Consider the following 25,091-nt stretch of genomic DNA (forward strand, 5'->3'; position numbering starts at 1 on the left):
GGGGGCGCCCGGGGGGTGGTTGCTGGCAGGGTGTAGCTGCTGTGACAGAAATAGGAAGTGGGTGGCTGCTCGGAGGCTTGCATGGGATCGGGTTTATGGTTTTCTTTTGCAGAGGGAGGGGTGATTTATGGCTTTTAAAAAATTAATATGGCATTTTTATGTGGCCGTGGCTTTCCACCGACTGCCTGGCTCGGGCAGGGTTCTCTTGCTGCTCCATTGCAGCAATTCCCTTCGCGCCCCCTCCCCCTTCCCCTGGAAGGGCCTGCACAGGACTCGCGAGAGAGCGGGAGAGCGTGGGGGGAGCCCTGTACTGCCTTCCGCGTGGGGCGGGGGCGGTCGCAGGCGGAGTGGGTGGCGGAGGGACGCGCTGGGGGCGAGGGAGTCGGGGAACGACCCGAGAGTCCTGCCGCCGCCGCCCCGGGATTCCCCTGCAGGCCCTGAGAAAAACGCGAAAAGCAGTTCTCCAATCTCCCTTGCCACCCCCAGCCTTTCCCGGCGACCTGTCATTGTACCTGAGTGGTTCCCCGCTGGAGCACACCTCCCCAGTGGTGAACTCGCCACGCTCGCTAGTCCCCCTTCTCCCCCCCCATTAATGGGCTATTTGATTCTCCCCGGCCCGGGATCATATGTACTCCTGGCAGGGATGGTTCTGGGATTTCTGGCAGAGAGAAGCCAGGATGCGTGGGGAGAGGAAGGGGACAGGCAGTGGTTTCTTTCTCTGTGGCACGGGGGAATCTGCCGTCCTGGTATTCCGTGGTGGACTCGAAGAGAAACCGTCCTACAAATCCTGGAAGGATGAGTCAACCGAGCAGATCCGCCAGGATTAAGTAGTACCCCTCTTTCCTGGGGTCAGGACACCGGGCAGAGCTGAGCTGGGCATGGACTAGGCGGAGAGCGGGCCTCGGAAATTGGAAACCACGCTGGCTGGCGTGTGTGTGTGTGTGTGTGTGTGTGTGTGTGTGTGTGTGTGTGTGTGTGTGTGTTTTCTGTAGAATAGAGATATTATCTAATGTGGCCAGAGCATGCAAGTAGAGTGCCAGGCAATAAAGTCTTTTGCATGAGCCTTAGGTGAAGTAACCCAGCAGCCTAAGGACCTGATAACAGAAGTCGTTCTGTGGCTTCAGAATTGTCCATTGCTCTATTCAGGTTTGCTCAGTTTTTAAAGTTGTGTGTGTGTGTGTGGTGATGGGGGAAATGTGGTCTCCTTTTTAAGAAAGAGAGAATGTTAGAATTGTATTAGAATCATTCCTGATTCAGTGCAATTAGTATTCATAGACCCATCAAAATAGGGAGAACATTATCTCTGCAAAAGTGACTGGAAATAGGACCACAGATTCACAGGTATTCTTTCTGCAGGCATGGGCCCTCCTGTAAACAGTCAATTCATATTCATTCCAAAGAGCTATATTTGTATGAAAGTCTTCTGTTGACATATTAAAAAATTAAGACCTTGGGCTAAAATATCAGAATAACAAACCCTCTCCCTAATAATGTGTGAAGTTTAGGTGTAACTCTCATCTGTAGGTTAAGATCACCTACTTTCAAAACAATTAATGTAAAGCTTACAATTCAAATAACAGTAAGTGTGTCAGCAATTAAACACTAATGTGCACACACAAGACCAGTTTCCCTGTTTTAAATCACAAAGTGTGGATTCTTAATGTAAATATAAAATTGTCATCAAGTGAAGAATGTAAAAGTGACTGTTCATACATTCAGGTTTAGTGTCTTTACCATTTAATGTGAAACAGTCCATTCAACCATTCCATGGCTGTTTTGTCTTACCTTTTTTTTTACTAATGCTGTATTATATATTATAAATGGCTTTACATTATAAGTACACACACCTATCCATAATTCTAAAAATTCTGGTTTACATATTATTGCAGAATTGAAATGCAGATGTGGGTAATAGTCTGAACACAGGAAAAGTTAATTTTGCATTTGTTTTGATAAGGTGATGTGAAATTTTGAATGTGAATTTTCATTTATAGAAAAAAGTTTTGATGAATCCTGATTTTTAAGGTGGACACACTGTCACTATTTCTCTTATCCTTTCTTATAGACTTTATATTGTTGGTTTAAAAAGTATCATCTAGTATTAGATTCAACATTTCGTCATGCATGTGATTTTTACATTTAGTTATTTGAGATGATAATCTATTTTGATGATCAGTCTACTATGAAATAGTTCGCTCTGAGTATGTATACTCATGCTTAGTGAGTAGAAAGTACATGTATGATGACTGGGAAACATTACCAAACAATTTTTCATATTTATAAAAATTAGATAAGACAGTTTACGAAACCATGACTTACTCTAAATTTTGCTAGAACTTCATCTTGGTGCTCTGAGATTGACTTATTCTTTAACGTACGAAAGGGATTATCCTTGCAGAAATTTCTGTGCTCCGGAAGCTTACTTTCCTTTTACCAAGTACAGATAGAGGTATTGGCTTACATAGAGGAGTGAGAGGTGTTTAGATCATTATTACCATGGCATACCATTTGTTTACCTTCATTAGTGTGATCTGGCTTTTGTTGTATAACAAACTGCTATTTACAAATAAAGCTGTGCCTGTGGTGGTTTGTAGTAATACGATGATGTGAAAGCTTTTCTGATATGTGTTATACTTCCACGAAGCAACTTTAGAAAGGTAGGTTGAGTTCGTTTCAGCTAACTGTGTCATTTTTGAGTTTTGCAGCGTCTTCTATAGTGTGTTTAGAGACCCTGATCAGTTTCCTAAGCCTTATGAATGAAAGGAAATGAATGGCAGTATTGAAGATGAAAAGCATTCATTTAGATTACCTTAGAAAAGGTTACTTCATTTAGCAAAACTAGTACTTTTTTGTTTTGACTGTCCTTGAATAAAAATAATAGAAAGTATAAAAATTCAGAGAAAACATCTTGGTATTGCCATTTGTTGGAAATCAGAATAATTTGATCCATTTACTGTGTTACATTTTTAAAAAAGAAACATTGCATAATATAAGGCCAAAGACCAAGGGCAATAAATAGAAGAATAACTACTTTCCCCCTCCCCCACAACACACAAGATGGTCTGGTTTTTCTCTGCAGTGGTGCTCCTCAGGCCTTGTTCCAAACTTTGGCTTCTCTTCATTTCTTCCTGCTTGTTCCTGCCTTTAACTCCTTGTCTGGCCCTAACATTCCTTTGGTACATGGCAGTTAAGTACTGGGAGGGAATAAAACTGTATGTGGCCAGTGCGTTGCTTTGTGACATCTCTTGCTTTTCCCTCTGTTCTCATCTCCACGTATTTTGTAATGGGCCTTTTACCATCATCTGAACTGATTTTGATTTTAATGGTAGGAATTCCAGATACCATGGCAGGTTGTTGAAGAGTCAATTCCTGGGAAGAGTTTTAGGGAATTTCTCAAACGCTCTAGGGCACATTTGTGTCTGTGTCAGGTTGCTTTTGGCTGCGGGGAATCCCCCAAAGTGAGCTGTCTTTCTGTGTATTGTCAGCTTCTGTACTGTTTGTGTAGACAAAGTACACACAGGGAAGTTCTGAAAAGATATCTAAGATCATACAAGCAAGAAGATGGGAGCTAAGTAAAAATGTAAGTAAATAAGGATTCAAGCCACCAGTGTGTCTAGCTGAATGAGACTGGTAATACTACTTAAAAAGAAAACAGAAACAGGGAGTATTAAGTAATACCATTTTTTTGCAGTTGTCAAGAAGAGCTTATTGTGAATTTATTTTACTGACATTTGTTACCATCAGTTGAGTTATTCCATGTATATTCCTGGTTTCCCATTTGCGTATAGTAAAACCTCATTAATTCAGTGTCATTAATTGAAACGTACTATGAATAAATGTCAGTGTTTGGTGGCTGAAGATTACATCTCCGTGGATGTGAAGAAAGGGGTCTGCTAATCTAATTAATACTCTACACAGCACGATTTAGGCGTGGGTAATATATTTGAGAACAAATTCTTTTCTGGACTTACTGAACAGCATGCAAACTAATGCTATTCATTACAAATTAGATTGGTCTACTCATTACTATAAAGTAAATATAAGTACATTGTTTCAAAACATTCTGTAAACTTAGGGTTTAAGACAACAATTGAGACTGGGAATCAGGGAAATTCCAATGATTCCAAAATGCCATCAATTAGGAGTATTTAAAAAATAATAGTTTTTTGAAAACTGGGGGGAAGAACCTTTACTTTAAATGGAACAATCTATTTTAAGACATCCAGTTAAAAGGTGACAAAAGTAATACCTTAGAATCTAGAGGTTACTCTAACATTTGTTTATATTAGTTTAAAAATACACCTTTTTAAATCTACTTGTGTCTGTATCAACTTTTTTTATTTGTAATTTTAGAGATAGGAAATATGACTTTGATACACTGTGCTTTATAATTGTCCTTTTATGCTTTTCCTTATCTTTTTTGTGTCAGCCATGTGTAAAGTTGAAACTAATTATGAATCCAAATAAAGAACCCATTTAGAGTGACCTCATTGGAAAACAGCATTTTTCTAGACATACTCTCCTTTTAGCAAATCCAGTTAAATTACCATTTTGATAGTTTTGTGAAGATTTTGGACACTTCTAGAACCATAAAGAATGATGGTGATTCATGATATGGAACTTTGATAAATCTTCAGAAATCATTTTGTCAGTTTTTTCAGCAACTTTATGGTGTAGCTTTCTCTTGATATTCAGGAAAGTATATACGAGTATAATGAGATTTTTAATTACAACTTTCTGTAATTCTGCTGATACATATTATAATGTCACAGGTTACTTTTCCTATATGTAAAAAGGACAATAATGGCACTCGTCATCACTTGTGAGAACCAGAGGATGCGCAAGTGGGATTTGAGAGCCTAAATGGTTACACTTGGGCCGCTTGCCTGGCAGTGGCAATTCAGTCACTGCTGACACAGAATGACAGCGTGTGAATGTATTTTCAGGGTCATTCAAGAAGAGTCAGAACCATTAATATTGCAATCCATGAATACCATGTCTACAACAGCAGCTTATAATGAGACTTATTTTATAGTTGAAAAAATGGAGACAGAATTGATAGAATTGGTCGGTCACAGGTGGAACTACAGGTAAGTGTAAGCAAATTTTTTTCTTTAGGGAAGATGCTCATCTCTTTCGAAAATCTGTCTGAAGCTGTCACTTCTTTTGGTATATTTAAGATACCACATTTTAAAAAAAAGTTTGCTTTACTGAATTGCTAGCTATATACTTGAAATAGTTTTATTAAAAGAAGTTTTATGCCTGTATTCAGCAGAAGTATAAATTCTGATGATAAATATTATAATCTGGTTTAATTTTGGCATGAGGTTTATTAAAGGAATACTGTTAAGCATTGTTTTCAGGTAAATATTAATATATACATGGAAATACAAATAGCACACTCTCTTGCTAAGGAGTATTTACTGTTGTTTGGAGGGTATTATTGTTTGTAAGCCTCTTTGAATTACACATAAAATGACCCATGCTGTTGCTCTGGTTTGAGGATTTTGTTAATTTCTAGAGAAAGCTCTTGCAAAAATATCAGCCATTTCTATTTAGGGTTTTCACTCCTTTTTAAAAATACAGTCATCAGGTGGGAATGCTGTAGGTACTGAAACAGTTTCAGTTTATAAACTACTCGTATGTCTTGAGTAGTCTTGACATCTTAAGCATTTTTAACCCATTTTATTCTATAATATTTTCATCTCCTGTATTCATACAGGCTATATTCATTGTTAAGCCATTAGTTATATTTCATATAAGAAGTCAAATAAAACATATTCATCATGATTAGATGTTCTGAATTATGGATTAAAGCAGATGGACTATCAATGTGAGGATCTAAGACCTGTTGCTGGGATCTCAACTCCATCTCACAAATGCACGCTCAGGTCTTAGATGTTAAAAAAGTCATAGATGTTAAAAAAATACAAACTCTGAGGAAACATTAATTAGTTATTAAAATGCTGCATTTTTGAAATTAGGTGGATTCTTGTTGAATTGAAACCATAGAGAGGAATAGAACTTTTATGTTTTTTTTTAATCCCCCTAATCCATGCTTTTGCCCCACAGCAAGATATATTATCACTACTTAAAAAAATGGTCTATCTGACTTTCTATGAACCTCTTTCTGTCTCTCGCAGCTGGAAATCCTGCCCATGTCTGCAAAGAGCAAAACAAACAAGTAGATATCAGAGATTTATGTTAACAGCTGCCTCCAGATTATGACATAGCATTTTACAGTGTTTGTCAATTTCAGGTACTTTTTACAGTTATGAAACCAGAAGAATGATGGTTGATGTTCAAAGAGAGACTTTTATTCATATGGAGCTAAATTAAAAAAATTTCGTCAGGTCTCAGATTCTGTTATTTAAAAAGTCTCTTTCTACAGTGACTGTATTATTACCCTCGTTTTTCTTTTCTGGGAGGAGCTACTACTTCGGATTTAAAATGTTTAGTTGTCTCTATATAGCATTAGAATATTTTGGAAATTCTAGTACGTTGGTGTCTAAATTTTTCTCCCAGGTAGCTACATATACTTGGAAGTTATTTAACATCATTTGTTAATATGTGTATTCAAAGTTTTAGTTTGGGAAATATGGTCGTTGACCCAGTGGCACGTAGCTCAGTGCTTTGCTTGTTATGCACTGAATAAATTCCTGTTGAATGATTTGGACATTGCAAAATTCTTATGTGCCTCCTGAAGCAATAAATGGAGAAAAATTATATGTTTATTTTGAATGTATTATATTAAGTTCTGAATCTTTGTAAATGGCTCTATATGATGTCTGTCTAGTTAATTGGAATGTTTCCATCTCCAACCATATCAGGAGTTGGAGTATGAGAAGGAGGCATTAAGAAGGTGACACAATGAGGTTGAAAGCAGTTTTATTGTTTGGTCATTTGGTCTGGCTTTGTGCCAGCTGAGTTTAAAAGGCTAAAAATCCTTTTCAACTTAGTATATTAGCTTGAACTTGAAAGCTTTCTTTCAGTTTTTGTTGTATTTCCCCTTTGGCTGATCAGTTTCTGACATGTGAAAAAAGATACGTTAATCACTCAGTGTTTGATTTATTGGGTGACATATATTTTAATTGTTGTCCTCACTTGGACTTGAAGAAAAAAATGACCTGGCAAATTGCATTAAAAAAAAACAAACAACAAATAAAACCTTCGTCCTTTGTTTACATCTCAATTTATCATTTTTCTGTAATGCTTTTGTAATCCAGAAATGCAGCCTTCTCTAACATAACCTCCTGCCCTCCTTGGGTCCCCAGAATGTCATTGGATGCTATCCAGGGGGAAGATGTATGGGCTATGAGAAAATTTTAAAAAGTGGCATCAATTCTGCTGACTTCATATATTCTCTTAAGTGGGCTTTAAGCCATCCCTTGATATTTGTTTTTAAACATCTTGTAAGCTATTCCATTTTATCAAATTAAAAGCACAATAAATTCTCTTAAAATGACAGAACCTGAGTCAGGACTTAAAGTTTCTGTTGTTATTTTTTTTTTTTTTACAAAGGAATTATAGTTTTTTAAATTAGACCTGACATCGCTGGTCTGTTGTGCATATTTAATGCTAATAAATTAAAGTACGCTCATACGTCCTCTGTGCGGGTCTGATTATTGGCATGATAACAGTTCTCATGATTCAAGCTTCAGTTCAGATGTCACCTCCTCTGGGACTCACATCTCCTGATACCTTCAATTGGATGGAGTAAAGGGACCCAGGCTCTTCATTCTTACAGAGGACACCTTGACTAGAGCATGTTGCTGTGATGTTATTTACCTCTCTGCCTGTCCTCCCCAAGAAATAGAGAGCCCAGGAGAGTGAGGCCTGGTTTCATGTGTCTTTTTATCTGTAGCCCCCCAGCACAGTGCCTGTTGTAGAATAGGCATTTGAAACATGGTTGTGAAATGCACGAAATAACAGATAAAGGATAAGAGGGATTTACATGTCTAAATTGTAGGGTTCTTTCCTACTTTGAAATTTTGTGGATCTTAAATTATGGGCAGCTTACAAACATCTGATGAATTTCTTGATTTGTGCTAATCACACAGAAGGGTTTTTTCACATGAGTTTTGAAATGCTCTGTTTCATTAATTGGTATTGTGTTCTTTGCCCAATAGCCAGTCCGCAGAGGCATAACTGGCAGGAGTGGCTTACCCAGGGAGTGCTTAATTTTCAGTGGGTCTTTGTCAAAGGGTGTATACCTCAATCTTTTCAAAGGTGGGTGATAGCTTTCCCCTCCTCCCCCCACTTTTAGGAAGATTGGTGATGATCCCAAGTTGGGGGAGAGCTATTGTGACAAGCATCTGGAAGACCTAGATTAGACTTCACAATTTCTGTTGCTTACTTAGAGAATGCAAATGAATAAAAGTTAATACATTTAGGAATCAGAACAGGAATATAAAACATACTGCAGGCCCAGCTATGAGATGCCTGTGGAATACTAATCAAAAATCTTCAGGCCTGTCCCATGAGTACCGGCTGCATGTGAGTCAGTTCTCCTGATGACACGTCTACATGGGGAATATTTTGAGAAAAGCCAGCCCTGGGATCCACATCAACAGAGATGGAGTGTGGGGAGGCACCTGCCCTCATCCGGTTCTCCCAGAGGATCACTGGACCTGTACTAGGCAAGACATGGTCGTATGAGATGGCCCCCATTAAAGCCGGCTGGCCAGGGCTGCCAAACTGGCTTGTGGGCCAGGATTTAATCTGTCTCCCTAGCCTAGCACAGAAATACGTTTCTTTCATGGAGTTTCCTACATAAAGTCTTGTCATTGTCAATTTCTGCCAGTTTGCATTCGGCAGCCAGGAGGGGATCTCTCTGTTGCCCTTACCTCTGGTCAGAATTCTCCTTGAGCACTGTCTCATTCCACGTGCACTTCCAGAAACACATGTGGAAAATTTGGAGAATGTTAAAAACAGGTCTCCCCTTCCTACCCCCCATACCAAGTGATTAAAGGACTTTAAATTGCAACAGGAACGGAAAGATTATTCAGTCTTAAAAGAAAAGGTTGAGTGGTGATTTAACTATAGATTTCAAGTATTAAAAAGTCTCCTGGTGTATCACATTCATGTTGTCCATCGCCACTAACAACTGAATAAGAGAAAACACTATTTGGAAGTATCAGGGGGTTGGGGGATTGTTGTTGTTTTTTTTTGTTTTTTTCTTTAACCAGTCAAGGACAGTTAACGCTGGCATGGATTGTGGAGATCTTCTGAATGGAAAGGATAAATGGTCCTTATTTATTGGGTCGTTGGGAAAGTCATGACGCATTTTTGCGTTGAAACACATAGAAAAATTCGTCATGACTTTCCTGATGACCCAATATTTGGGTTGCAAATGTGATCTGTAGCTAAAATTATGAAATTTTGAAGCTGGAGGAAATATTGGAAATCTATCTCCTGATCTGGCCTGGAGCCAGTCCCTCTGGTTATGTACTGGGGAAAGGGAATAGAGCAAAGTGGGGAACCTTTTATCTCTTCTCACTTGCTCATGCGTGAGCCTAAGCAAAACAAGTGAATCAGACTCAGAATTGGAAAGGTGCACCAGAAATCTAGGTCAGGCGATCCCCAGCGCACAGCCCCCTGTCCAGCATGGCTGATGGATGGTAATCCCACTGCCTGGTGAGCACATTTAGTGAGAAGGAGCTCCCTACTTCCCAAGACTTCCTACTCCATCCTGGCCATTTCTGCTGGTCAGAATGTGTCCTTGTTTGACTTCAATCTGATGCTCCGAAGTACACAATTGTTTCCAGCATTGCCCTCTGTACTTCAACAAAGTGAGCCTTATGTGTCTTCTACAGGATAGCTTAGTTGATATGAAAAACAGCTTTCATGTTTTTAAGTCTTCTAGCTTTTCCCCGCGTGGCATGGTTTTGGGGTCCTTCCCTATCCAAGTAACCTTTCTTTCACACCATCTCAGGCTGTCCATGGCCTGGGGAAAATGGAGATGTGAGCAGAGGTTAACCTTGGCTTACCCCTTTCTGTGGAACCTTCAGCACCTTGGGCGTGGATGCTTCAGTACTCCTGCCTTGCCCTTCTGTGTCCTCACGCTAACCTTTAGATTTCCTGGAACTGAAGCTCTTCATGGGTGGCCCAGTCTAGCCTCTCCCCCTCCGTGTGTCTTGGCAGGATCATGATGCTCTTACTCCTCATGTTCTTCCTTTTGAAATTCCCTTCAGTTGCACCCTCTCCAGTTCCTCTGCAGCTTAAAGAGGTCCAGTACCTCATCTGCTCTGAGTAGGAGCTTTCCAGAAAACCTGGATAGCAGATGCCTTTGAACAGTGACTTTCGAGAGGTATTGCTTTTATTTGTAATATAAGCAAGTCATAAAGACAGCGTGATAGCAGGGCACTGTGGTGGTGATAGTGGGGGCGGGGGTACTTGAGGACGGGCCAATTCCGTTGTTTACTTTTTGCATCACACCAGGAGGGCAGCTCAGCACCCCGCTTGACCAGCCAAACCTGCCTCTTGGGCCTGCTCTTATGTCTGGCACCCAGTCTTTGAAGGTTGTTGATAAACAACTCCTAAGGCCATTGAATTTGGCTAACCCTGTGTGTTCAGCTGTAATTTGATAGCTAGTGTAAATTTCACTGAGGCCTGAAAGAGGTCAGTGGCTTCCAACGGTGGTGTCACAACACATTTCTGTGTTACACTTAGCTGGGAGGCATTAACAGCTACTGATAACACACAGATGTTTGCAAATAACTTATTTTAAAATATCTCTGTGCAAAAGAAGGTGCCTTCAAGTCCAACCCTAAAGTTTTATTTTCACCTGCATTCTGTTGTGTTTTGTCATACAGGAGAGAAGGGAATGGAGCCGCAGCCGTCCTGGTGGGCATTTGGCATAACTTGCAGTCTTCTTGCTCTTACCTTGAATCGCAGTGGAAAGTACACACTCTTGGAACCTGTGGCAGCGTGTGCCTTACTTAGTTCCATGCACATTTTTGAGGATAGCTTGTTAGAATCTGGATTCCCTCATGCTAGTGTTTTGTGCAAGCGAATGTCATGTCATGTTCATCTTGAGGAATAAAAGGTCGAGGCCTGAGATGAGAGACTACAGCTTTGCTAGCCAGATCTGGAGATGGAATAAATCTTGAAATATACAGGTAGGCACCGCTGTGGTGATTTCGAAGTACCCTATGAAACTGCCCTCAAGCACCTCCCAGGGGCCATGCCGGAACTTCTGTGACTACTTATTTAGGATAAGATTTGGCCACCTTTGATAGAAGCTTTAAAAGTAACTGATTTAAAAAAAAAACAATTTAGTGAATTGACGAAAATTTTCATTTTGCCTTTGGGTGGTATTGAATCCAGGAAAAATCCTATATTTAGGAGCCTTTTTGAGAGTGAACTTTCATGTCACTTTTTAAATTCATACCCCATGCCTCTTGTGTCATTCAGTTTTCTATACTCCCCTCAATTATGATATAATATCCCAGTTGGTCAATAGGTTAAATAAATAACCCATTATTGAGTGTTAAATGGCTGTTGAAAAAATATCATTTCCTTCGTTTTTCTGTCATCCATTCTTTCATTCTGTTCATGCATGTATCACTTTTAGAACCCATTGCTTGTCTGGCTCTGTGCTGCGTTCTCAAGGCTTAAAGTGGGCAGTCTCTGAAGATTACTGTCCAGCGTGGAGGATGAAAGCAAATCACAATATAAGTTGTAATTATTTTAATAGCACAAGATGCAACATGCTGTGGAGTGTAGAAAAGGGAGTGATTAACTGTCTTCAAAACTGTAATTTTTTTTTTGCAAAAATAAATGGAACCAATATTAATCTTTATGTGTGTTGTGTATATATGCACATTGTTAGGATGTAGGCTTATTTTACAATGGGGATGGCCTAAAATGTGCTGCAAAAGGAGTGATGACTTTTTATATCTGGAATTTTGTGGCTATTATAGCTCGCTCACCTGTGAGCCAGACATATACAATAGAATCATGGGCTCTTGAAGGTGGAAGTGACTTTAAAAGTAAACTAGTTCAGCTGTCTTCCAAAAAATGTTAGATGGGTAACAAGCTCCCCCGCTCACGCCCCAGTAGTTCCAGTGATCTTGGAGAAACAGCATCAAAGTGTGGAAAGAGCATTGGTTTATGGCCTGACAAAACTGCATTTATTTTTTTTTATTAATTTAAAAAATATTTTTCAATTACAGTTGACATTCAGCATTATTTTATATTAGTTTCACGTGTACAACAGAGTGGTTAGACATTTACATAATATATGAAGTGGTCTCCCTGATAAGCCTAGTACCCACCTGACACCATACATAGTGGTTACAATATTATTGACTATATTTCCTATGCTGTACTTTACATCCCTGTGACAGTTTTGTAACTACCAGTTTGTACTTCTTAATCCCTTCACCTTTTTCACCCTTCCCCCCAACCCCCTCCCATTTGGCAACATCAGTTTGTTCTCTTTATCTATGAGTCTGTTTCTGTGACAAATCCTGCATTTAAACCCTGCTTTCTCATGTGCCAGCTCAGTTCATGGGGAAGTTATGTGACCACCCTGAACCCAATTTTCTTACTGAAAAGTGGAAATGATCATTAGTATTGTCATTGCAAGATTGTTGCAGCCATGGGAGGGATTGTTCAGCACAAGAGGGCTCAAAAAGAGCCCTCAACCTGTTAGGTACTATATTATTTTATTGTTGGACAGCTCCTTTGAAAGCTCAGCTTTCTGCTTCTAGAAGTAACCTGCATTCAAGTACATACTTCCTCATCTCCTACTTACTGTCAAATCCATTGTAGTTTGGGGGCCTCTACCATTCCTCTGACAGCTTGGCAGAAGTTACCAATGACTGTCCAATTAATTGCTGGTTTCGGTGATTTTTGACATGATGGGCCACCTCTTTCTCCTTGAAACATTGTTGTCATTTGTTTTCATGAATTTCCTCTTTCTCTGATTTGTTTGCCAGCTCCTCTTGACTGAATCCTAAGTGTTGATGTTCCTTTATCCTTTACAAGTTCTTCCAGGCATTTTCATCTCATACTCAGAGGATTGACTGCTGCATATGGGCTGATGACTAACACATCTCTATTTGCAACCGAGTCTTTTTTCTAGAGCTTTCTCTCACACCTGTATACAGCAGTTGCTGTGGATGGGTATGGTGAGGATAAATTGGGGTGTTCGTTCTCCTGTGTTTCCTGCCCTGGATGATGTTACCACCACCCATGCAGTTAATGAAACCTGTCCTTCAGTTCAGGTTTCTTAGGTGTTTCCTAGTGCTCCAGTAGCCTCCCGACATTCGTCTCTTTGCTTTCAAACTTGTCCCCTATCTTACATTATTTTTCCCTTATCACCACTAGAGTGATCATTTTCAAATGAACATATGATTATGCTAATCCTGTATTTGGTGGTTGATCTTTTTCTTATTGATTTCTGGGGACTCTTTATATATTATGGAAGTTAACCCGTAACTGCATGAATTTTGAAAATATATGTCACGTTGTACGAATTTATTTGAAGTCTCTCTAGTTTATTACAATGTAAGATCTGAAGCCCAGGGGGAACATTTTTTATTCATATGTGCATTTTGAATGCTTAATTGTGTTTGGTCTATATAAAGTTGATTGTACGAGACTACTTAAAAATCCCAAAGTTGCATGGCTTTGTATTTACTGCTGCATGGAACACTCTTGTTTACATTGTGTTCCTCTTCTGTGTAACATTTCTCCGATCCCCTCAGGCACAGCTGTCTGCTGCACTTCTTGTACTTGTTACACACAGTGTATCACAAATATTTGCAACAAAATTTTTTTTTTAAGTGTGATGTCATCCAGGGCAAGGCCTCACTTCATCTCCTTGTTTCTTAGCATGATGTCTGGTACTTTATCGTTCAACACACCCCCACCCCCTACCCCACCCCTGCAAACAAATTGATTGGAAAAGGTATACCTATTCATCACAAAAGCATAGTGGTATTAGTACCTCCTTTTATTCCCCCCTCCAGTATCATACTGTTTTATTAATGTAGCCCAAGTTGAATTACTTTTTCTAGTGCCGTTGACATACGGAATACCTGACCTCATCAGACACCCGCCCTTCTAAGCACAAACTTTAAAGTAACACCTTAATTTTATGTAATTATGCTCACTTTGTCCTCTGGTTCTAGTCTTTTTAGATCTTTTAAACATCCGGATATTTTTCTGTCTTCTTTTTAGTTATTTGCCCCAACTTATATTCTTGGTAGATTTGCCCAGGCCTAAGCCTGGCAACCAAATGACTTTTGGGAGCTAGTCAATCTGGGTGAGAGAGTTCACAAATCTTTATTTTAGATTTTGCATATGCAACATGGGACCCCCACCCCCCAATAAGAAATTTGGCTTTTCTAGAAAAAAAAGGAGGTGCCTGAGTAATTGTTATCCTTGATCTTTTCTTTACATAATTGATACATTTTTCTATAGCTACTTTGGGATGATAAATTTTAACAAAGTGTCCAGTGTTTTTGCCTACCCTGCGATTTGTTTTCATCTTTTGTCATTTCAAGGAGTGGAAAAAATGAGTTTTCCAGGGATCATGATTAGAGAGTTGGTGTGTTTTATTACTGGCATATGTTTTGGAGTGTATTATTTCACACAATTATATTTGAAGGGAATGTTTTGTTAACTTGTGGGCTACTTTGCTTCTCTCCCGGATCTTGCTCAAAGAAAGTAAGTAAGTAAATAAATAAATAAATGCCTTTCTATACTGTTGAGTGTTCTGTTCTAAAAACGTTAATGACATTGTATGCCCTGCACATGCATTACCGATTGTAATTTTATCCTTCCGGTAACTGAGGCTAGGGGAGAGTCAATCCCTTTAGAAGGTCACATAGTGAGTACATGATGGGTCAGGTTTGTGGACTCCCAACAGCCTTGACTCCAGACCCTGGACTTTTACCACCATTAACATTAAGTTGAAGTGCACACACACACAAGGCCAAGTTTGTTAGGATGTATGAATGCACTGACAGAACATAGACTTTACTAGGGACTTGTTTTTATATAAAATATTGTTGATTGTGGACATTATTTTAGTGAGAACATCACTGGTCTTTACTGTGAGAGAAAAATTGAGCATGTTTGTGGGCAAGCATTTCTGCTTTCTTTTTAGAAATATGTAGCTGAGGCTTGCAAACAATTGGGCTAGACCAGGGGTCGGCAAACTTTTGAGATGGAAGAGCCAATCCTGCCCCTCACAACAATTTAAAAATTATTTGAGAGCCATGAAACAAATGAAATCACCATTATGTGAATAATATCCTTTAAAAATTTTATAAATGAAATTGTGATAGTTTTATTTTCATTTCCAATTTTACTTCAGAGCCACATGTATGTACCCAAAGAGCTGCATGTGGCTCACGAGCCGCAGTGTGCTGACCGCTGGGCTAGACTATAAGGTAGGCTTTACTTGGTTGGCATTACTGATGTTATCACTGTGTTACAAGACAAACTAACCTAAAACATGAAAAGTGGTAATGATGACTTACATAAAGAAGATATTTTTATGGGGCCTTGAGTTTTCCTCTAAGTTAAAACTGAAAAAAAAAAATCTCGTGCTAGCTATTGTATATACTGTTGGCCTTTATTTTAGAGGCTTTGCTTCTTTATATTCATTTTCATATTTTTGTCACTAAAGCAAATAAAGGAAGCCACATATAGCTAAAGTGAAAGCCACTTCAAGGAGACGTCACATGAAACATTTTGAGGAGGGAGTTATGTGGTTTCATTGTAACATTTTAGATGCAAATGTGAATTGTTTTGAGATAGAATTTTTCATTTACCACTTATAACTATTCTGTACTATGCTGGATGTTTAGGACTAGCCTAGCTGCAGTTTCAAACTGATGTTGTGATTGTTTAAAAGAGAAGAGTGATGATTCAGATTCAGAATTTTAATACTTCTCTGAGGCAGGTGATTAGAGAAATTTATTTACTCACATGATTGATAAACCCATTTCTGATCCACCTAATTTTGGTTTGACTGAGAAGTCTTGTGGCTGCAGAGTAGTTGAAAGTCAAAGAAAGGCTCAGGTGGACAGGAAGGTGAGCAGCCTGCCTTGATTCCCTGAGCCTGCAAATCAAGGAGCTCCAGCTTCATCCTGGGGCCTCTGGCTTTCGCTCGCTTCATGGCTGCAATCTCTAGATGCGGGAAAATGTCTTCCCTGCTGGAATCAGCTTGGGTTCACATTTTCTTCTCTCCTTTCCCGCCTGTAGCATTTTTGTGAACCTTGGACCTCAACTATAACTTTTTTGGGGTGATTGTTTAAAGGTGTTCATTAACACATAGAAGAAAAAAAATGAATAATTTTAATTCTTAAATAGGAGTACGACTAGGGTGTTTTAGTTCTTATTTTGTTAACATATATATTGAAATGTAAGGTATTTCGTGGCCTGGAAAAACAATATATGTTACAACTTTCCTGCTGTGTGTATTTATTTTAATCCTTGAGCCAGACCTTGTCTGAAATAAGCTTTACCTTTTAAGGATATTGGAACTGAGATATGATTATGCCTTGTGTTTATTATTGCACATACTCGTACAGATATTTTGAATGTTATTAGTATAGGAAAACAATATCAGGTAAGCCTGTGTTTAAATGGTAATATTTCAGTAAAATAATGACTAAGCATTCCATTCATTCCACATATGAACAATGTGAGAAATATATAAGAAACATGCTTGGATACTGTTTTTTTGAAAAGTGGCTTTAACTTGTGACCTTAGAGTGAAATTGTAAAGTAGAAGATTAACATAGAGCGTGCTTCTTTTGAGAATCCCCCTAATAAATACAGCTTCTGAACTTTTGCTCTGTCTTGAATTAATGAGGGAGGCTAGTACACTTGTAGCGCATTCTAGGCCTTAGAATTTGTTCTTGTGGAGAAGCATTCCCTTGGAGTCCTGTTCAGTCACAATGTTTGATTAGAATTCATTTGGAGTGGACATCAGTGAGATTCTGTATACCATCACTTCTGCAAGATCTTTTAAAATGAAATGTGCATTAAGTGGTTTCCTGTACATCCACTATTCTTAATAACTTTCCCCTTTCACTCTTACGCTGAACTGTGTATTGTGAAATTGTGCATGTACTTTCTGTGCAAAGTTTCCAGCTGTGAGGTTTTGTGAATGACTTGATTTATTTCCGGAATGATGGAATTGTCTCCAATAATGTATGTTTTTAAATGATTGTGTAACTAGGTTGTAATTATGTTACAGAGAATAAAGGTGCCATCTGTTCTTATTTGAACTTCTGTCCTTTGAAGAGATAGCACCAGAAATGATATTTTGCTTTTGATTATTTGGCATGTATTCAAAACATTACTTTTCTCCTGAACTGCTATCCCCAGCTACTATTTAAAGGTTTTCATAAATGAAGGGAGAGAGTGGGAAAAAAAGCTGTTACTTGTATTCAGGACTATAGTGTAGCAGCTAGTAGTGGTGTTTGTCTATGGGTCACCCTTTGCTGATTTGTGTCATGCTTGTGTTAAGCCTTTTTATGCATTTGGCTCAGGACATGGCATTGTGGGGGATTCACTATATGCTACTGTTGCTATTTCCTCTGGACTGTGGTCTAGAAAGTTAAGGAAGAGGTGATAGAAAGGAGGGAAATGGCAGGACCATGGCACACCCTTGCTTTAGTCTTCACAGACCCGCCTGTTCCTATTTTAGAAACATTTTACTGTTTTTTTTATATTTCTCTTTAAATTGGAACCATTTAGATTAAAATTAAATTTATCTTTATGAGGTAACGACTTAGTGTCCATTACTTTTTAAAAAGCTGTATTTAAAAAAAAATCTGTGTTAATCCTTATAAGGTGGTTAATATGGAAATCTGTTCTACTGAAGAGTAGTTTGTGGATCAGAGACGTTAAGTAATTTGTTCATGATCACAGAGCTAATCAGTAGTGAAGCTGACATTCCAGAATAGAACATTTAAAAATTATTTTGAAAGATTGCGAACATACATAGAAGTTGAGAGAACAATTAACCACCGTGTACCTGTCCCACAGGTTAGTCATCGAGATACCCAGATTTCACTCTGTTTGCTTTATCTGTTCCTGTTTTTGTTTTCTGTGTTATTTTAAAGCAGACCCCAGACATCTTGTTTTCCACAGTGCAGATTTTGACTTTGGGACCAGTGTTTTAATCTCTGTACCAAATCGCCTCAGTATAGAAGAGAATGACGTAACACGAAGATGGTGAACAAATAGAAACCACGCTTTTCTAGAAAACAAGTTTGTTTCTGCATTCAGTTTTCTAAATTGGGTGGTCATCATTTGCGCCTCGGTTATTAAAAAAATGGCAATGAAAGAGCTAATATTTTCTGACTGCCGATTCTGGGCTAGGAATGGTCCCTCATGCTTCACGCATATTAGCTTATCTAGTTGATAATAACCCTGTGTTCTAGAATCCTTTCTTGTGGGTTTAAGTTGCTTTTAAAAAATAAGTATCTTGGGCTGGCTGAGTGGTGCGTTGGTTAAGAGCTGGCTTAGGATGCCAGAGGGGCCCGGTTCAGATCCCACATATGAGGGCCAGTGACACTGCCCTCTACAGCTGAGAGGCTGAACAACAGCTCAACCTGGAGCTGGGCTGCTGTGAATTGCTGGCGACAGCGTAGGCTGCAGCCCCTGTGGCAGTGGGTTGCCATGGGCTACCGTGTGTAGCCAGCAGCCAGCGTGAGCGGCCAGCAGCCACCGTGAGCGACCGTCCAGAAGCCGGTGACTGATCTGCCTCGCCGGGGAAGAGCGCAATGATAATGCCAACTTGGGCCAGTGAAGCAATGTCCTCCACAACTAGACTGAAAAACAAAAAGACAGCAACTTGTCTGTTCCCCTTCCCCCAATTCCCCAATAAAATCTTAAAAAAAAAAAAAAGTATCTCGACATAAAAGTGAAAGAGTCTACATTGCCTTAAATCGTAATACCTTTTCCACTCTTTTCTCACCTTTAATACTAATTATCATAGTATATTGATGGAGGGATATACAGAAGGCACTTTTATTATCTGTAACATAATTACCACACAATTACATAATCATTTAAAAGTATACATTATTGGAGACAACTCCGTCATTCAGGAAATAAATCAAATCATTCACAAAACCTCACAGTTGGAACCCTTGCACAAAAGAAAAGTGCAGTTTCACAATACACAGTTGAGCAAGACTGAAAGGGGGAAGAAGGTTGCTGCTCCACAGTGTGGTCCACAGTGCCTAGGTCCCTAGGCACTGCCTGGGAGGTAGTAGAAGTACAGAACCTCAGACTACCCTCCAGACCAGCGGTTCTCAACCCTCCTAATGCCGCGACCCCTTAATACAGTTCCTCATGTTGTGGTGACCCCCAACCATAAAATTATTTTCGTTGCTACTCTATAACTGTAATTTTGCTACTGTTATGAATCGTAATGTAAATATCTTCTTGTTTTCCGATGGTCTTAGGCGACCCCTGTGAAAGGGTCATTCGACCCCCAAAGGGGTCGCGACCCACAGGTTGAGAACTGCTGCTCCAGACCATTTGACTGGGACTGCATTTTAAACAGGATCCTCAGGTGATCTATCTGCATTTTAAAGTTTGGGAAGTCCTGGATAGTGCTTAAACTTGGCTGTAATTCTAATCACCTGAAAAGCTTTGAAAGCCACCAATGCCCAGCCCAACCAGTTACCAATTAAATTAGACTCCCTAGGTGAGGCCCCATGTGATTCTAAAGGTTGGCCGGGCTTTAAAAGGCACTGGTTTAGTAGGACTAGAGCATCTTTCCTACCTGTTTGAGCTACTTAACTGTGAACGAAACGTTTCATCTTGCAAATTATATATTGAAAATGATGCTATCAATATATGTGAGAGTTGAAGATGAAAGGAATTCTGGATTTACACTTAATATTTTGGGGATGGTAATGCATTGATAACTGTAGAAAATAATTCCTGTTTATGTAGGACTGAACTTCTTCACTATACTTACCCTTCCTTGGCACTAGGAGATGAAAATGCTGGCAACATTTATTGCCTATTTTTTTGTTCCATTCTTTCCTTCCGGTGAAGAATTACACAGAGGGAAGCAGGGAGATATGGAATACCAAATGGATAGAAACTGGACCAAGAGCCATTAAATAAATTTATGAGATTACACTGGATAGGATTCAAAATCTGAAAATTTTTTCCTGTATGTACGTGGGTATTTGCTTTTCTTTAAGTCAGTGACTACAATCCTGGCATATATTTTTGTTCGTTCAACTGCAGTTACTGAATGCTTAGTAAATGCCGGCGAATGAAAAGAATAGTAGAAGGGAACTGCACAGTAAAGTGGAGTGTTTTTGTGCTCTTTCCCAAGTTGCATACGGTAGAGTATGTTTAGAGCATGGGTTCTGTAGCCAAATTACCTTCATTGCACCCCAGTTCTGCCGCTTATTTGCTGAGTAACAAGGGGCAAGTTAATTATCTGCCTCAGCTGTTTGCTTGTTTGTTTTTCAATCTGTAAAACGGTAATAACACCTACCTGTAGAGTTGTTGAAGCAGTTAAACAATTTGCTGTATGTGTAAAGCACTAAGAAGAGCGCCTGAGCAAAGTAAGTGCTATGTAAGTTTTTGCTGATGGTATTACTATTATTAAATATTACATACCTCGAAGAGAAGAGGTGGCTTATGTATGAAAGCCTAGACTCTTAACCCCGTGGTTTTAACATTTGAGAGATTCATGAGGTTAAAATAGGACTTTGTTTCAGGAAAATTGCGTCCCTGAGTAGAGCAGGGACACGAGGTTCAGACTCCATGTATTTCTCATTACGTTGGGTAAGTGGGTAATCAATCTGCCCTTGACTGAAGCGTGTGTGTGTGTGTGTGTGTGTGTGTGTGTGTGTGTGTGTGTGCGCGCGCGCGCGCACGCCAGTCACACTTATCTCATGTACACAATTAACCTTAGTTTGTTGAAGTATTTTATATTTTTTGAATAGGAGCCACTGAAGAAATTCAGCTTTTCGTCTTTAAAATAATTGCTTTTCCAAAAGCCCTGTAGTAGCACATTTGAGTATTTTTAAAGCCATTCATTACATCGGTAGCATTTTATAGTTTGGCTTTATTTGAGGAATGGCTGTAGACATGGAGGAAATGTGGCAGACAGATTAGGAGGCGAGCTCTGCAGGCCTGGAGTCATTGAGCTATTAGAACTATCAAATAGGTTTACTTCAAGAGACTGAAAGATTACATTTTAGCCCTATGCCTTTATTTCACAGATGACAAAATTGTGGCTGAAATGCGAAGGTTTTCATGTTCTTCATGGGAATTGCACATTCTGTTTTTACTTATTTTTGATACTTTTCTCATCATTGTGTACGTATATGTACATATATGTCAAGTGTAGCAAAAGTAATGTAATAGTAACATTGAATATTTTTCTACAATACAGTATTTTTGTGTCTGTTTATGTCTCTCTTCCAAGTTGTCATATTAGCGAACTGAATATATCCACTACTGACTGCATGCATTTTGGAGTAGAGTGTGGTGTCTGTTTTTTTATGGGCATGATGAGGCATGTTTTTATTGGCATTGGAAAAATTGCTATGTGAAAAGAGTGACTATTATTTATTTAACATTTAACCTAAAAGTCAAAAATGTGTTCAGAAGAGCTCATTTGACAACGATTCTGAGTCAGAAGTATTAAAGGATAAATGAAACAAGGATTTCTTATTCTTAATCAGGGTTGGGGGAAAGGGCCAACCTCCTGCAGAGGAAATGACTATAAATGGTCTTTGCAGTTGAAATGCCTCCTGTTGCAACAACTGCCTTTCTGGTTCGCCTGGTTTTCCCCTTCACAGAGTATTGCTGCTGAAAACACCTTACGCTGCCACTTGACTCTTCAATTTTCTCTTGTTTCCTGCATAAAATTAAAATTTCTTGCTCTTGCTTTTGAAGCTTTGTGCGTCCTTGCTACCAAGCAGCTTGCCTTTGTTTTGGTTTTGTTACTAGCATCTTGGGGACTGTTCGCTGGTACACCGTATCTTTGGATGGGTTTTCATTTCATGCCAGATGACAACTATTGAATCCCATTCCTTGGTCCATTTATAGTTAGCTTTTTGGAGGAAGGAAATTTAAAGAAAGAAAATTTTAAAAAAATATTGTACTCAACACTGAAGATGAAATGACATTCACTCCCACTGATGGACTTTTTGGTCCCTGCTGATATTTTTAAGCCTGTAGGGTAGGGATTGCTTTTCCTTGCCTTAGTGATTTAATATTGCATGTCAGGGTAGCATCCAAAACTAATTTACCTATGAAATGCTCTTGTTTGTTTTTACAAATACATATATGTGGTTTCTGAGCTATTTTTTTTAATGTAATTCTGTAAGTCAATTGTACAAAGGACTTGTGTTTCTACCTTGTATTTCAGAGTTAAAAATGCATAACATGTAAGGACATGTTTATCTCTGAAGATCTGCTCTCCTGGAGTTTGTTTATAAGCATTGTCCTCTGTAACATGTAGGTGAGAAAACTGAATCACAGTTTTGGATCACACAGAGTACAGGTAGACTTGGATGCACAAATCATGTTTAAAAATCACATGTAAAAGTCTTTTAAGAGCCAATAATATAAATCACATCACAAATAGGTTGCCTTAAAACTGGAAGTCTAAGGAATAGATTTGACTTGAAACACACACATCAGGATGGTTTCCTCTTAGTTGGCTTTACAATCATGCAGGCTTTTTCCATGTTGGAGTAAAGATGCCCACCAGGAAATACAGACCTACGTGGTCTTTTCAGTCACGTAGATCTCAGAATGGGTCTGATCTAGATTCTGTCCAAGTCCATATGCTCTCTCTCAGAAGATTCTGATTGCATCATATTCCCACTCTTGGACTAGTCAATGTGTCCAGGTTTGCCTATTTACAAAGTAATGACAATTACTTTGTCATTACAGTATACAAAAGAATATTGTTTGTTGAACTCAAGCTAGAATGAAGGAATAGCTGTGGTTGTGTCCTGTTTAATAATGATAATAAAATTATTATTTTAATATGCTATTGAGGCTATTCTATGGCTGTGCTGATTTATTTTTAAGATAACTTCCTTTAGTACCTATAACTGAGATATGCCAAACAGCTAAAAATCAATAGATTATAACGTTGGTCACTTTTAAATAGCATATCACTTAAAAAGTGATAATGTAATATGATCCTCATTCTTTTGGGGGGGGCGCACATTATTGAAGGAAGGTAAGATAGCATTCTCTTCTGCTTTTCTTTTTTAAAGCCAGGTAATCTGATATAACTCTGAGAGAAAATTCTTTGCTTTCAAAAGCTCAGTAGCTCATAGGAAATTCAATGTATGCCTGCTTTAAAAAAAAAATTGTTTTTTCGTTATGTTTCTCTCTCTCTCTCTCTCTCTCTCTCTCTCTCTCTCTGTACTTTTTAGTTGAGAGGTTGCTCGTCTAGCAGAAGTGGACCTGGCCTACCTTGAGAGGTGTGGAAGCCTGTGTAGAACAATTTAGGAATATAGAGGGTTTGGAATAAGCAAGAATCTCCAAACTAATTGTCATTGTGCATTTCTTAGATTCCAAGTCCTTTTGTTTAAAGTTACATGCAAGTGGTAATGTATAGTTGACCGAACTTTGAACTATCAGAATGCTCTTGAATATATAGTGGATTTTATGTTGACTCTGAAAACAGTTAATAGAATGCTGTTAGACTCAAGTATAAGGTTTTTGACTCTAACTTTAAGAAACTTATCAAATCTTAACCTCTTCTATAGCTATTAAGTGAACACTTTATTCTGTTGATGTAAAATATCTGTCATATTTCTGTTTTTGCTATCTAGTGCATATCTTTATGTTACTACTGTACTAGATATACAAATAGCAATTATTGGTGATACTATGTATATACACAGTCTTAAAAATACAATTTTAATAAGTCTAATAATTTTAATAAGGCTTCTGTATTAATGGTTTATTTTAAGATTTGTTAAATAACTCTGATGCCTATCTCTTATCAATTTGTCTTAAATCTAAACACATTATTAATGAAACTTCATCACTTCCATGATTTCTTTTAATTTGTTTACCACTTCCATGGTTTTGTTAAAAAATATTTCATTATTGAAGGAAGAATAAACATTTCTCTGTGTTTTCTTTCATGGGAAAATCATTTTTACTTTAAAAACAAAGATTTAATATTGAAATTCCTTTTCTGAAGTATGCTGTAAACTTATTTAAAAGGAATAGTTTAATTGGTGCTGAGTTTTTTCTGAGGCCGCGTCCTTTATAAACAAATGTTAGTAAGTTATTTTAATACTTGAATTGTTTTCATATCATTCAATAGTTTAAATTTTTCTGAATGAATTTCTTAAAACTATAAATCCAGTATTCTCAAGCATGTATGTATGCTATTATTGTTAGTGGGCAATTTATATTTGAGAATTGCTTTGATGTGTTAATTACTACACTAAACTATTTTTTTTTTTTTAGAAAGTGAAAAATAATAGGCAACCCTTACATGGTTGTATATATCTAATACAGTTCCCACCTATTTACCTTATAATTTATTTAACATTCAGAACAATTCTAAGAGGTAGGTACTGATATTATTCCCATTTTCCAGATGAAGAAACTGAGTCACAGAGGGAATAACTTCCCAAGGTCACACAGCTTGTTAATGGTGACATTGGGATTTCAGCTCAGAGACTTTTTCCAGAGCCCACTGTTTAACTGTTAAGCAGTATGCCTCTCAAAACACTACGGCTGCTGAGACTGTGATCAAGTTGATCATCAAGTGGACCTAAATCCACAAAAATCCAGTTTATTAAATAGTGTTCTCTGATTTTGAAAAAAGTGGAAAAATTATTGTCAGTATCCAAATATTATTTTATATGACAAGTAATACATTCTATGTATTTACCTATGACATTATTTCTGTGTTTAATTTTGAGTCTCTGATTTTAATCATGACCCTTGGATATCTATCTAAATCTAAAGTATGACACAATATACTAAAACATATAAAATGGAACCATATAAAGAGAGTTTGAAAAGACCTGGGGATGTTTAGTCTAGCATGTAAGATTGTGGGTGGATAAGGAAATTCATTTGTATGATAA

General features: G+C 38.3%; 1 protein-coding gene across 2 annotated transcripts in view; it reads left to right on the forward strand.

The window, feature by feature from the left end:
* Nucleotides 1–25,091, forward strand: part of PPP3CA (protein phosphatase 3 catalytic subunit alpha) — a 315,325-nt gene that overhangs the window by 907 nt on the left and 289,327 nt on the right. The gene's annotated exons all lie outside the window — the stretch shown is intronic.

The sequence above is a fragment of the Hipposideros armiger genome, unplaced genomic scaffold (assembly GCF_001890085.2).
Source record: "Hipposideros armiger isolate ML-2016 unplaced genomic scaffold, ASM189008v1 scaffold_328, whole genome shotgun sequence".
Lineage (NCBI taxonomy): Eukaryota > Metazoa > Chordata > Mammalia > Chiroptera > Hipposideridae > Hipposideros > Hipposideros armiger.